General features: G+C 31.5%; 1 long non-coding RNA gene across 1 annotated transcript; it reads right to left on the minus strand.

Moving 5' to 3' along the window:
* Positions 1 to 10,901: 10,901 nt before the first annotated feature.
* LOC141480929 (uncharacterized) lies at positions 10,902 to 12,082 on the minus strand. The gene is made up of 4 exons (XR_012464637.1): positions 11,886 to 12,082; positions 11,718 to 11,774; positions 11,516 to 11,657; positions 10,902 to 11,071 (listed from the first exon to the last, which is right to left on the minus strand). It is a non-coding gene; the product is annotated as an uncharacterized lncRNA (long non-coding RNA).
* Positions 12,083 to 14,007: the final 1,925 nt, after the last annotated feature.

Consider the following 14,007-nt stretch of genomic DNA (forward strand, 5'->3'; position numbering starts at 1 on the left):
TACCACCGGTTAACGGGAAGAAAACAGATTCGGTACTAGGACCAAAGCTCTTTTGGTTGTATACAAACGAAATTGAATCTATATAGAAGCAAGCTCACTCCAGTATGTATGAAGATGTCACATTTGATACAACCGATAGTTGTAATCTAAGTTTGAAAAATGAATATTTATCAGTAACTTGTCATATTTAATGATTTGCCTATCAAGAAAAGAGCTGAGAAGTTATACAGATAATTATCTTAACGTTAGGAGGCTAAACTTTGCCTTCGTTTTAAGAATTGGAAAAATCTAATGAATCTAACAGTTTTTCTTTCAATTTGTTTTATTTTGAAACGTCCTGAAAAGATGTCAAATTTGTATATTCTTCAGATTACAAAAGGTGAAAAAACTCGATTAAATCTCTGGTTTCATCCACAAAAAATACTTTCGTTCAGTTTAGCTATGGTATTAAAACATGTAAATGATATTACTTATATAAATGATATACTTACTGCATACCGCGATTGCTCGATAAATTTGGATCTCTCTTTTTAGAGGAATAATTTTCGCTTCGATGTGTGCTGTTTAAATAGTTTTCCACCATATATTTTGGGTGAGTATTTTTTGTTCGATATGAATCTAATTCGAAATAATTCCGATTTACCACAACCAAACGCAGAGCATCTTCAATTATTACGCGGCAATTTCAATCATGATTTGGCGAGTTTACTCTGATGATACCAGGAAATATATAAATCACAATCTGCCAATTCTGCTGTATATCTAACTAACCGAAACAGTGAGATACCTCAGTCATTCAACTATTTTTTGTGAATTATTTACAAAGAATTAGCTGATTTATGATTTTTGTTTTTGCCCATTTCTGGTAAATATCTGCTCGTTATTTTCACTGTGTACAAGGAGTTTATCCACAAAGAACTCATTTAAGAGAAAGTTGATACTCATTCGTATTTTACATAATATCTTCTATTTGCATTTTTACCAATAAATAATATCATCAAAGTCAGCAGCTTCTGTTTATTTTTAGCTGATATTTTCTAGAGCTTGAAGATTATAAAATGTGAGGACCAAATATTTCATGCGGGGTTATTTGACTGCAAAATGTAAAAACATTGTGATCCACTTTTTCTTTCGACTCTGTACTTATATAGGTACTTCTTTTGAAGTTCGTTCAGCTATTTTCACCATAATGACCTCAGTCTGAACATTCTCCCATTGAATTTCGGGTAGAACTCATCCAAAATATCACATATTATATTGTTACCTCGTACATGCATGTTGTAGAACTGTCATCTTCACAAATAAGTTACGAAAGTTAGGAAGTTACGAAATAGATCTAAGAAATGTTCATTAAGCTTTGTTAGCTTCTTCATATGACAAAATCACGACAAAAATGCACCTTGTGAAGCTATCCTAAAAACTCAAAATTACAGTTTACGTTAAGGTGTCGTGGAGATCTTTGTTGAACTAGCTTAGGGGTGGCCTTAAGTTTGGACACCGACTGATAGATGGCACAGCTAACGGTTTTTTAAAATTAGGTTGTTTCATGTATTGGAAAGATTATTATTCAATCGATTAAAAAACTGTTTGAACGTAGTTGAAAAGTTTTGAGAAGTTTTTCGAATAGGATACGTTCTATTGCAACTTGATTATCAAAATATATAATAAATGTGTAACTGATATCTTTTTGTGCATTTATGCGCGCTAATATCAAACTTGTTCACTCGAAGTTGATAAGGCTAATGTACCTATTCGATTTATTTCAATCGGTTCATAAATATAAGAGTAAATTATGTAGAAGTTTATATGGAATCTGAACAAAAGTGCTCATCATTTATCGAAAATTTTTACTCATTTCTGTATATTATTGAAATTTTTTACATGAATTCACTCATTCACAATTTAAACATTTACAATTTCAAGATGAACTATTTTGTCAGTGTTTTCAACTTCTTCGGTTGCAAAACTGTGAAATATATTTTTGACATAGTTTTACTCACTTCATTTCATTTATTATGTTCAATATAAAAAGTAGACCTGGTAATATTGGACACGGCGCTCCTCTCGTGCGATTGCTATTTCATCTGCAGTGAATTGATTCGCAATATTCCGTAAATGTAAATGGATTTTCTAGTACGATTTTGCGACTTTCTTTTATATATTAGATGCCATTCTTCATTGGACAATCCACCGATCTAATCATTTTGGTGTAAGATGAAAAAGCTATATTAATTAGAAATATTAGATTTCTTTTCTTCGGAAGATAACATGCAAGATAACATGCAAAACATCATTGATCTATTTCATAACAGCAAATTCTTTAAAATTTTTATTTTTTCTCAACAGAGTTATACTTAGTAGTAGATAAATATGTATAAAAGCTCACTATCTTGGAATAATTTTGTGATTTTTTCAGTGTTGACTATTTTCTATATATTTAAAATTTCCATCTGTGATTCAAATACTCTCATATTCTAAAAATTTGATACGATTTTTTATTCGATTCACATATTGGTGATTTTTATTTCCAGTTTTTCAGTTTCGTCAAATAAATTTGCATATTAAAATCAGTGATATTTACTTTTAGGTGTGATTTCCTTCATTTTCAACTTTATTTCACTTCAAACAAAAAGTATTTCAATAACAAATATTTCGGATAAAATATAAAGCAGATTATAAAAAAATAGCACAAGAGTAACTTTTCAGGTTATTCAATTTAACTCAATCTGAAAGATGTTTGGCAAATCCTTTGAAATTTTCTTGATGACATACACACTTTCAATTATGAATATTTCTGGTGAGTTGTGGATTATCTAAATCTAAACCAACAGATGGCTGAAACCAAGCTAATATTAATTTATTATAAATTCCTGCAGTGATATGTAATGTTCCTTTTCTCCAACTCCTAAGAACTAATCTAGAATATATTTTATGAATGATTTTTCACAAAAACAAATTTTTAATCTGTCTCATGTGACAATCTAACATAGTTTTTAAAATTTACGTGACAGCTCAAAATTGTAATTTTTTCATATAGGATGCCCACAAAAATAATTGAAAATTAACATTTAGAGGCTGCCAAATCGCTCAGAAACCTTATTCGTTGAGAAAACCCCTTTTTCAATCTACGAATTCTGAAGTGAAATTTAGTTGTATATCGTTCACTTCGAATATCACCTATCCCTCCAAAACATCTACAGGGATCATGTCAGGTGATCTAGTCGGCCATCATTCTAAGGCGCCACGTCTGTCTATCCATTGGTTTTGATAATTGTCAAACTCCATCTAGTTTTGAACTGATGTTTCAGCAAGATGAGGTAGCACCTCATTACCACAAGTTGATTCTAAAGTGACTGAAACAAGTATAGGATAGGCAAACGTGGTTCCTAAAATGATGGCACCGAACAGGTTTTTTGGGAGAATTTGTAGGCTTCTCATAAACGTAGTTTATTTCAAAGTTCGTGGATAGAATAATAAGACAACGAAATTATACCTTCATCATTGTTAGAAAACGAAAGGTGAACATCCTGAATGATTAAATGTAGAGTATGAATTTGGTATCGAAACATTGTTCTATTTGAAATAAAAAACCCATTTATTTTAGCTAAATATCACCAACCTCGTTTCTTCAGTGCCAAATGTTTCTTATAAATTTATGATATCTTCAAAGATCTCGGTTTTGAAAGTCTCTCTGATGTTATTTTGAAAATAATGAAAAGTCCTGTTTGAAAAACTGTCTATGTTTGTTAACACTTTTATTTGTAACCAGTATTAGTATAGTTTCTTCCTATAAGGACATTTTCAAACTTATACATTAAACAACATTAACATACATTTTAGTTTAATGTATAAGTTTTAAAGTGTTCTTATAGGACGAAATAGCAGAAACGGTAGTTACAAATAAAAGTGGTAAACACATAGAAAGTTACAATTCTCATTCCTACCACGTAGTAACTAATTGCTACATCCATCAATTTATTGAAAAATCCTTCTCTTACTAGGTCATCACATTTGCATGAATTAACGTTAATACTTTTATTGACATGTTCTTATAACAATAACAATAATAGTTACAATGAATTGGTAGCTGATCTACATTGCAGAGTATATATTAAATAGTACAAATCTATACAAAAACAAAACAACCTCATAATAAGTATACTTAAACGGCTAAACTAATTGTTAATACTATAAATCATATCAGTCTTTGAGTTCACATTCTAAATATACCTATGTACTTGTAGTATGGAAACAAATCAAGAAAGACAGTTGTTTTCAGTTATCAAGTTGGGATTATGATTCAAAATTAACAACTATGGCCTCAGATAACATTTATTACAAATTGATGGATGTAACTGTTACTACATGGTAGGAAAATGAAGAAAAGAATGAAGAAAAGAGAATTGAAACTTTCTATGTTTTTTTACCACTTTTATTTATAACTGACGTTACTGCAGTTTCGTTCTACATTAATGTATAAGTTTGAAAATGTCCTTATAGGACGAAACTGCAGTAACGTTAGTTACAAATGAAAGTGGTAAAAAACATAGAAAGTTTCAATTCTCTTCTCTTCATTAACATTTATAACATTTCTGGCATGGACTTAGCACACTTTGGATTGTCAACTGCCTCAAACATATTCCTACATGTGGATTGACAGTAATAATGTACAACGATGTGAAAAATCATCTTTACAGGGCCTAAATGAAGTTCAAAAGGTCGACTAAAAATAAATGAATTGCTTCCACGGTCCATCGGTTCTTTACCGAATGAGTCATTTAATAACTATATTTGAAACACGGAAACTATTGAATATTGAATTCAATTTAAATTTGTAGCCTATTTTCGAAATAATTCTCCAATTTAGACTTGATTACAGCGATATATTTCCTATATCAGAGTATATAAAATTTATATATTCTTCTTAACATCATTATCGAGAATTTTTCAGACTGAGTGATTTTGAAGATATCCAGTTGTCTTGTTTTCCATCCTTTACGTCTCTTGAAGCTACTGCAAGCAATTGTTCAATCTTGACAAACCTGAAAAAAATGCAGTTTTCAATGAAAAATTGAGGTGCCCAATAATTTTCTTTCATCATCCTGGTTTCCAGGTGTTTATTCATCAGCAAAAGTCAAATCAACACTCTGATGATGCTATCTTGTCATCATAGAAACCAGCAAATAAATAATGAAGAACAGGATGTCCGGCTATAGTATGACCTCTCAAGATCTTTGGGGTTTTCTGTAATCAACTATAGGTACAGGAAAATACACCACATATAATCGAAGATATCAAAGATACTACTCAAGTCAGCCAGTGCCGAAACTAAAGAATACTAGAGAATTTATGTGATGTGATACTCAAGGTCCAAAACAAGTTCTGCTCCCTTATATCAGAACTGTAACACTTTTTTCAACACGTGTTTTACCCACAAAGACAGATCACTTTATTTCTTGAAGTAGAATGTCTTATACTCAAATTAATTATTATTTATTCAGGTTAGGAAGTTAACTGAAGTTTATTAGGTATATAATGAATAGTTACCTTTCTCAGGCTTATTTTATACTTCTAGACATTCCTACCAGCATCTAACTTCAACTTAAACTTCGATTTTGATTCATTAATGAATTATCGGTATACAAAGCGAAATCATTTTTATAGAATTCGATGAAGTAGTGAAGTAAAATGTTTAATTTCTTTTCAAATTTAAAATCTCTTTCAATTCTTCCAATGATTAAAATGAATCACACAATAGATGTCCGTTTGGAGTTATTACATTTAGTAAATACAGTACCATCCTCAAAGTATGCACCATATGGCAAACTTATTTATTAAGGGTTTTTCGACAAAAAGTTACTCTTGATAAAAGTTTGTGCATCCCCTAAAATCAAACATGCTCTAACGAAATACAGTACAACATAAGTAATATACGAGAACCTAATAACGTAACGTAACGTAATGTACGACAAGAGTAAAGTACTCTTATTTTGAAAAATCTCGGGAAATGTTATTTAAAAAACTTGTTCAGCATTGCAAAATACATCTAGGTTTGAAGTCATGCCCATTCAAGTGAAGTTTTATTTTTGTACCCATTTTTGTAAATAGAGACTAGGAAAAAAAATTTGCTAAACGATAGATAGACAGCATCCTGTCTATTTTTTTCGTAGTCCTCATTTAGAAAAATGTGTAAAAAAAATAAAACTTCACTTAGATAGCCATGACTTCAACTCTAGGTGTATTTTTCAATGCTCAACAACTTATCTAAATAATATTTCTCGCGATTTTTCAAAATAAAACTACTTTACTCTTGTCACAAAATCGAATATTTGAAGGCTCCTTGTATATTACGTGTGTTTTACTGTATTTTGTTGGTGCATGTTTAGTTTTAGGGGATGCACAAACGTTTATCAAGAATAACTTTTTGTCGAAAAACCCATAATAAATAAGTTTCCCACATGATGAATACTTTGGAGATGACACTATATATATATCATTCATTTCCCAATACATGTACCTAACTATCATTGTATTCCTTCGATCAGTAAGAATACAAATTAAGCAAACTTGTGTTTTGCACTTCTTAATGATCATCCAGAAAATATGCCTAGAGTTTATGCAGTTTATGAATCAGACGCGTCAAACGAGTGATCAGTTAAAATTGATTTCAGATAAGAAGCAGAGGTACAGAAATTGGTACGAGGTAGCATCAACAGTTCAACATTATTTCCAGAATAGCATCATAATAGTGATAAAAAATATTCGTTTTAAAGTAAATTAGGTATTCAATATGATGTATTCAATAGTTTTCTAAAATGATAGATGAAGATTAACATTAATTTGATCTGACTCTATGAGCTTCTTTATTTTAGTTTTGGAAGCTTTTCCCGTCTCAATTCTTTCACACATAATGGTAGTGTCAGTCACAAATAAATAAAAAAAAATTGTCAGAACTGATTCTTTCAGATTTGTGGCTGCAGGTTTATCAGTTAATAAGGACAGTTTTCATACAATTCCGGCTTCACAGTTGATTTTTGTTACCATATCTCTGTGAATGTTTTCTCTAGAGTCCATCGTAAAAATTACGTGGCAGCGCCTTCATATGATATCCCGTTTTCAATGTTAAATAACCCACACTAAAGGTATTTCAGCTCCATTATTAATGAAAATGTTTGTAAACAATCTTAAACTTCTTCCGCATCATTGCCATCCCATAAAACTATTCCTAACGCGATGTTTTGAAATAAATTTTCGACGCGTTCCCTGGACTCGCACGTCGTTGTTTTGTTAATTCTAATTTATTAACAGCCAGTTGTTCTCTAAAATTATCCACGTCTCTCCAATCCCTCGGCATTGCGTGCTACATTTGTATTCAGTGCATTTAATCAGCAATTTCTAATTTTAGTTGTGGAATGACATCAGTGCAAAAATGCATCCAGCGGTGTTCTATGCAGTTCGTTACAATGTGTGAAACTGCCTTGTGCCATGTTGTGTGGGTCTCCATTACGTCAGGACTGGTTCAAGGTGCAATGTCAATTTACCTTGGAAATTCTCTCTGATTGGAAACTCAAGAGTAGTGCAACAAACATTAAATTACCTACTGAATGGGGATTTTTTTGAAACGTTTCTTGGTGAGAGCAAGTGCTTTCCTCAACCATATAAGTTGATATCTCTGTCCTGAGTATACAAGTACAAAATAATTTTAAGGTATTTTTGATCCATCATCGAAGCAACATCTACCTGCTATTTTTCCTTTCCGTAGGATCCAGTCCTCCCTACTTGGAACTAGGAATGTATGACACAGGTCGTAATTGACTGTCTCCTGGAAGCAAACCGGAAAGAACAAAGCAATATCTCTGTACACTTGAAAACTTCGCCTGAGTCATTTGGAAATTGCTCCGCACGCATGATCGCTGATCTGACATTAATCACATATATCCAATTGATTGTTTCACGGATCTTTTGATATGACTAGCTTCATGTAAAACATGTTCCAAGTGATCGTTCCAAGTAACCGTTCCAAGTGAATTTTTATCGGAGATAAAAACTAGGTATTTTATTTCTGCTGCAAATAAAATAACCTCACCTTTCTAACCTCTCTAGGAGAGTGGGGTTGAATCATTCACATTCTCCTCCTGGTGTAGGGGGCTAAACCAATGTTTCACTGGGGTTTACAGACATCTGCTTCTTCTGGCATCAACTATGAATATCGCTCAAGGTTCTTTGGAAGACACTACATGCTACCCATTCCGACGTGGTTCTTTCCAAGATGACAATGCCATCCGCATAAGATCTTCCCTCTTCTGTTGAGGACGTCAAACAAACTGTTCACAAGGAGTGAACAAAGAAGGAGAAATTACACCCCGTCGTATGGAGAACTCTTAGAGACCTTGAACATATTAACCATAGCATTGCGAGAGCTATACTTATCATAGAATATCCTAATCTGAATTGGAGAATATCAAGTGACTTAACGCCCCATGCTGGTGAGGTGAAGAATTATGAAGTCGTCTGGTATGATCAGTGACTGACTCAACTTTGTCCTGATCTCGCATACAGCCAAGTAAAAAGTATGTAACTCTTCACTCTTGGTAGAGATACTTACTTCCGTATTCTTCATCGCCTCAACACAGGAGTCTTTTCGAGGCTGCTGGCATATGGTTTCAATACTAGCTTGTAGATGATCAGCTTGTTAACTTCTATGAAATGAGCAGGTTTTTATCAAACTGTAGCGTCCAATCATTGGACTGCCAAAGTGTTCCGGAAAATACAGGACCTTTCCAGGAAACTCTTTGGTATTGAGCGCGATCAGCAGCTTAGATCTATAAGAATTTGTCTGTATTCCGAAGGAACTTTATGAAGCAATGTTATTGAGGTGTAACACTTTTCTAACTTATTTTCTGAGGAGCTGACTTTGCTATCAACTTATAGTGTATATATAATATATGTATAATGCAAAAAATTTAACAGTATGAATAATTGTTGAAAATGAGGTAGAGCAGAGGCTGTATTCACTTTATCCACGTGTCAGAGATTCTAAAGACTTCGCATTATTTTCTGTTTTTTTCATCCCTCACTCGAGACATCTCAGAAAATCATCAAATTTTTTTTAATACATTTCAGAAAAATCCTTAAGGCGCTCTTAGAGTGGTGCCTGTGCGAAAGTAGCGATTCACATTGGATTTGAATCGCTGGAGATTAAATCCTTTTTAAAAAACTTTGTCAGAAAATGTATTCCACATAAACGCAGTTCTCCAGATGAAAGAGCTGTTAAACAGTGAAGTTCGAGGTGTACTGGGTTGAACCTCAAAACGATGAGCAACCACAGTCCGTCGCGTATTTCTGATATGTACCGCTCTTGGTAGAATCAAATGTGACAAGTCGCTTGAACAGCTCCTGATAAAGTATCTATAGAAGAGAGACAAATCCCCAACCTTTATTCGATGTTCCAGACTATCAAGGTTGCAAGGCTGCGTTTTCAATCAAGCAGATGGCTCTTTTCTGGATGGATTCCAAAGGCTTCAGGGTATGTTAGGGGGCAGAGCTCCATACATGAGAACAATACTCCAAAGGAGGTCTGATCTGAGCTTTATAAAACATCAAAAGTGTGTACAGTTTTCTGGTTCGGAACAATGTTGTAAGCTTTTGAAAAGCAGCCTTTGCAAATCCAGCGACATGATTGGGCCAAGACATATTGGTGTCCATTTTAATCTCCAACAAACTTATCTACGGTCCAGTTCATTTTGCAAGGTTACAATACTGTAAATGCGATATCTTGATCAGTTGAATAAATTGAAACAGAATATTTAGAACAATTCCATGGAAAAATATAATCTGGAAAACATCTACGAATATTTCTTGACTACACGGAAAAAAAAGATTTGTTGAATGAAATAAAATTCACTTCATTCAAAGAAATAAAAGTGTCATATATGCACGACAAAATATTTTGTTGATGCAAGTAAAAAGAATTCTTGACTCCTAACTATTTATTCAAGCATATGTTCATTGTATCAAACAAATATTTCATTGAAACAATTGCATCCATTAGTTATTTCAATTCAAAGAAGAATTGAATTCAAGTAGTATTTTGTCTAATTGATAGCGAGAATGATTTAGAGTACTTCGAATATTCTATTGAACAAACAAAATTTAAAGATGGGTGAAATAGTGGATCTGATTGAAATAATCAAATGTATTTTCTATTTGAATAAAAGTTATGTTGAAGAAACATAATATATCTGCAGGATGATGAAGAACCTTGCTTGTTTTGATAATGGGAGAATTTCCACTAAAGTAATGATTTTGTTGAACAAATAATGAATAGTAGTTGAACGAACAATGTTTATACCTCATTGTGAGTATCTTTCTGATAGAGTAAAGCATTTCGAAAGTTCAAAATAAGTATGAATAATGATGTACCAAATGAAATAAAGTTACAAATCAAAATCCTTCCCTCAGTTCTACTGAAAATTACTTTTCTCTTCTCCAAAACTTCAATATGTTTTTTAAGTTTGTAGATAAAAAGCATTACGTATAGTTTTAGTATATTGAGAAAATTACTTTTCAGCAGAATCAGAAATACAGAGTCAGTGATTGAATTTACATGAATCTCCAATCAAAATAGATCAAGTTATTGAATAATTGTGAGAATATATTATAGTTTGTTCAACAACGCGATTTCTCAATACATCAAATACACTTTGTATCATTTTCTCAACTGGATTATTGATCTACTTACGTATCACGATTTTTTAATCAGCTGCTGATGGGAGTCTTCCGAATAATATTTCATATTCAATACTGATTATGTAAATGCCATGGAAAATTGTTCAACGTGAGAATGAGCAAAATACAAATAAAAATCGAGAAATTTTAGTACCAAATTTATTCAAACAATCAATAAATTATAATAGACTTTTACAAATATTTAAATGAAAATATAAATTTTTCACAAATGGTTAATCCTAATATGAAACATTAACATATTTTATTATTTATTATTATTATTGGTGATATCTACTAAAAAACAATTAGAGTTGATTTCGAAACCTTTCACTGAAGTAATGATCTAAAATGAAAGAGAACAGAGATTAGTGATAGTCTACATTTTCGCAATAATACTATTGGATCAATTTCTATTAACAAGCTTAGATATTATCCCATAGAAATATAAAAATATAATATTTTTTTTGTACACATCCAATTTAACAAAAGGAGATACCCTTATTTTTTGATAATAGAAAAAAAACAATGACTTACTTCATCACAGAAAAATTTGATTAGAAATATGACTGTGATGACAAAATTTACCTAGGTCTCCAATCGTAACTTTCAGGCCTTCAAATCTATTAAATTTAAGAATTCTAGCATTCAATTACTTAGGTATAGACCAGGATAATAATAAGTATCTACAGCAAATCGCAAAAATATATAGTTATTTGAGAAAACTGAATATGTTTTTAATTGTAATGGTATACATATTTATTATTAAAGTCATGAATGAAAGGCATACCTCCGTTATATATGACTCTTAATTTATTCCATCAATTGCTTCCTTGATTGAATATATTTCTTTTGCCAATTGGGGGAGTCATTTCTTTCATTTCTTCATCAGTGAGCCTTTTAGCTATGTCTAAGGTTACATCATTTTCTGTCTGAAAAGTATGTGTTTTAAGTATATTATTAGGAGATAAATAATATATGTATTTTTTTACCTTTAAAAATGCCAATTAGGTCATTTAATCCCAAGTTATTAAGAAATTCCTCCATGTCTAAAAACAAAAGAGATTATATTGCAATTATATCCAATACATGCTATTCATAATTATATATATATAATTATTTCAAAATATGGAATGAAAGAAAGTATATTATCAACATACCTGTGAAAACACTGAAAAACTTCAATCCACGTATAATCAAAAAGAAACTGTAAACCTCTTCGTCATTTCCTTGAAAAACACAAAACACATTGTTAATTCTTTTTCCATTCGTGATTAGTTTACGGTTCTTGCGAAAATGCAAATGGTGCCGACCGGCACTCTATTCCTTAGAAGTATTTCAACTATATCATTTCTTGAAAAGAAAACAATTCAATTTTTCAAACCAACAAATAATAAAAATATTGAAATGAAATTATCCATAATCTTGAAATTATTTCCAAAATTAGTTAAAGGTATTGAAATGTATTGTTGAAGTGAAAATAAATATTCAGTTGATTCAATTATATATTAGTGTCAAAACAGCACCCCATAGTGTTAAACTAAATTGGAAAGTTTTCATTCAACAGACGTACTTTTGATTTGATGAAATTATATTGTTTGACTCAACCGAATTATTTTAAGAACTCAATAAAAATGTTATTCTTGAAATGATTCACAATTCATTTGACTAAGTAAAAGACCTCTTGAATTGAAATATTAGAGAAATTAAAATGAGAATTTCATTTTGTCTCCGCAAAATTATCATTAAATCAATACAATACACACGTCGTTTGGAATGAATAATATTTAATCAAAGTGATGAAATAAATTAGACTAAATAAATTTCTTTGAAGTAACAAATCTTTTTTTTCCGTGTACTCATAGAGAGAGATAAGTAGTTTCTTTCATGTTCAGGAAGCTCCCTAATGCAATTAAAGTTGACTCAAATAAGTTTTCTCTTCTTTATTGATCACTTAAATGAGATGAATAATTTATTGATCACTTGAATGAGATGAATAAAAAACACTTTTGTCGAAATACTACTGGTAGATTTTATTTATACGACCGATTTCGGGTTTGACCCCATTATCAACCATTATTTTCCATCCGACAAAATGTATCTTGACTATTATTGATTTTTATGAAGTCGAAGCCGATCCTGCATTCTACATTTTTCATGCAAGGTGCTATCAAGGAGACGACCCACGTAAATCACGATGCGTGAAATTGGAATAAAATTCTCATGAATGTTTTCGCCATTGCAAAGAAATGGAGAAACCAGTTTGTTGAGCCAGACCAATTATTTTACTCCACACTTTCAATCAGTCCATTTTTCGCAAACCATTTTTTGAAACTAAGCAGATAATTGAAACTAGATAATTATAAATTAGGACAAGATTATTGAAAGAGAGATTGATATAAATAAAGAACAACAATTTTTTCTCTCTTTGAGAGTTTATTCACTTTCTACAGCAGCTGTGAATTCAAAATTTTGCATATAGTTGGAATATTGAGTGATAAAAAACCCAGAATTAATTACCTGTACTCCGGTGTGGATTAAACTTATGATAGATTCCAACTCGCTCCCATTTTCACGTAATCAGTAGGGATAATAATCATAATTTATTTTAGACCTCTTAACAACTAGGGTTCCCACCTCTCCCGGAATTCCGGGATTCTCCCGGATTTAAGCTCTGAAAATTAAAATCTCCCGGCTCCAGGAAGGAATTTAAAATATACAAAATTATCCCGGAATAACAAGTTTTTACACAATATACTTTTTACACAATACGATGCAGATTTTCAACACTGTCAATGAAGTTTTTGAAAGTGATTTTGTACCTTGTCCAGAATTGCACGATGTTATAATTGAAATCCGCCAAAAAATTATAAATAGAAAAAAGGATAATTTTTTTGGTAGTTCAGTAAAAGATCTTTTAAAAAATTAAATGAAACAGACAACGCTACGTTTTACAAGGAAGCAGACATTTTCTTTCAGAGATGTTTGGATTACCTGAATGAATGGTATGATTTTGAAAATTCTGAGAATCTACAGTAAATTAAGCATACTTTCAATGAAAAAACGATAACATGGGATGATTTGAGAGATTTGGCCGTTGATGAAAATAAACTTTAAGATTTTTTGCACTTTAAGGGAAGTTCAAGACAGCATTGTTGAATCAAACGAAAGAGTGGATTTGAGGTGGGCAAAATTTGTCTCTACCATCGAAAATGGAGTTGGTGTTATGTTAAAAAAATGGTTTCATTTGTTTTATCTGTACCTGTATATAACGCTGCATGC

Source organism: Leptinotarsa decemlineata, unplaced genomic scaffold, assembly GCF_025532065.1.
Source record: "Leptinotarsa decemlineata unplaced genomic scaffold, Ldec_3_MD MMD2_tig00000026_RagTag_RagTag, whole genome shotgun sequence".
Classification (NCBI taxonomy): domain Eukaryota; kingdom Metazoa; phylum Arthropoda; class Insecta; order Coleoptera; family Chrysomelidae; genus Leptinotarsa; species Leptinotarsa decemlineata.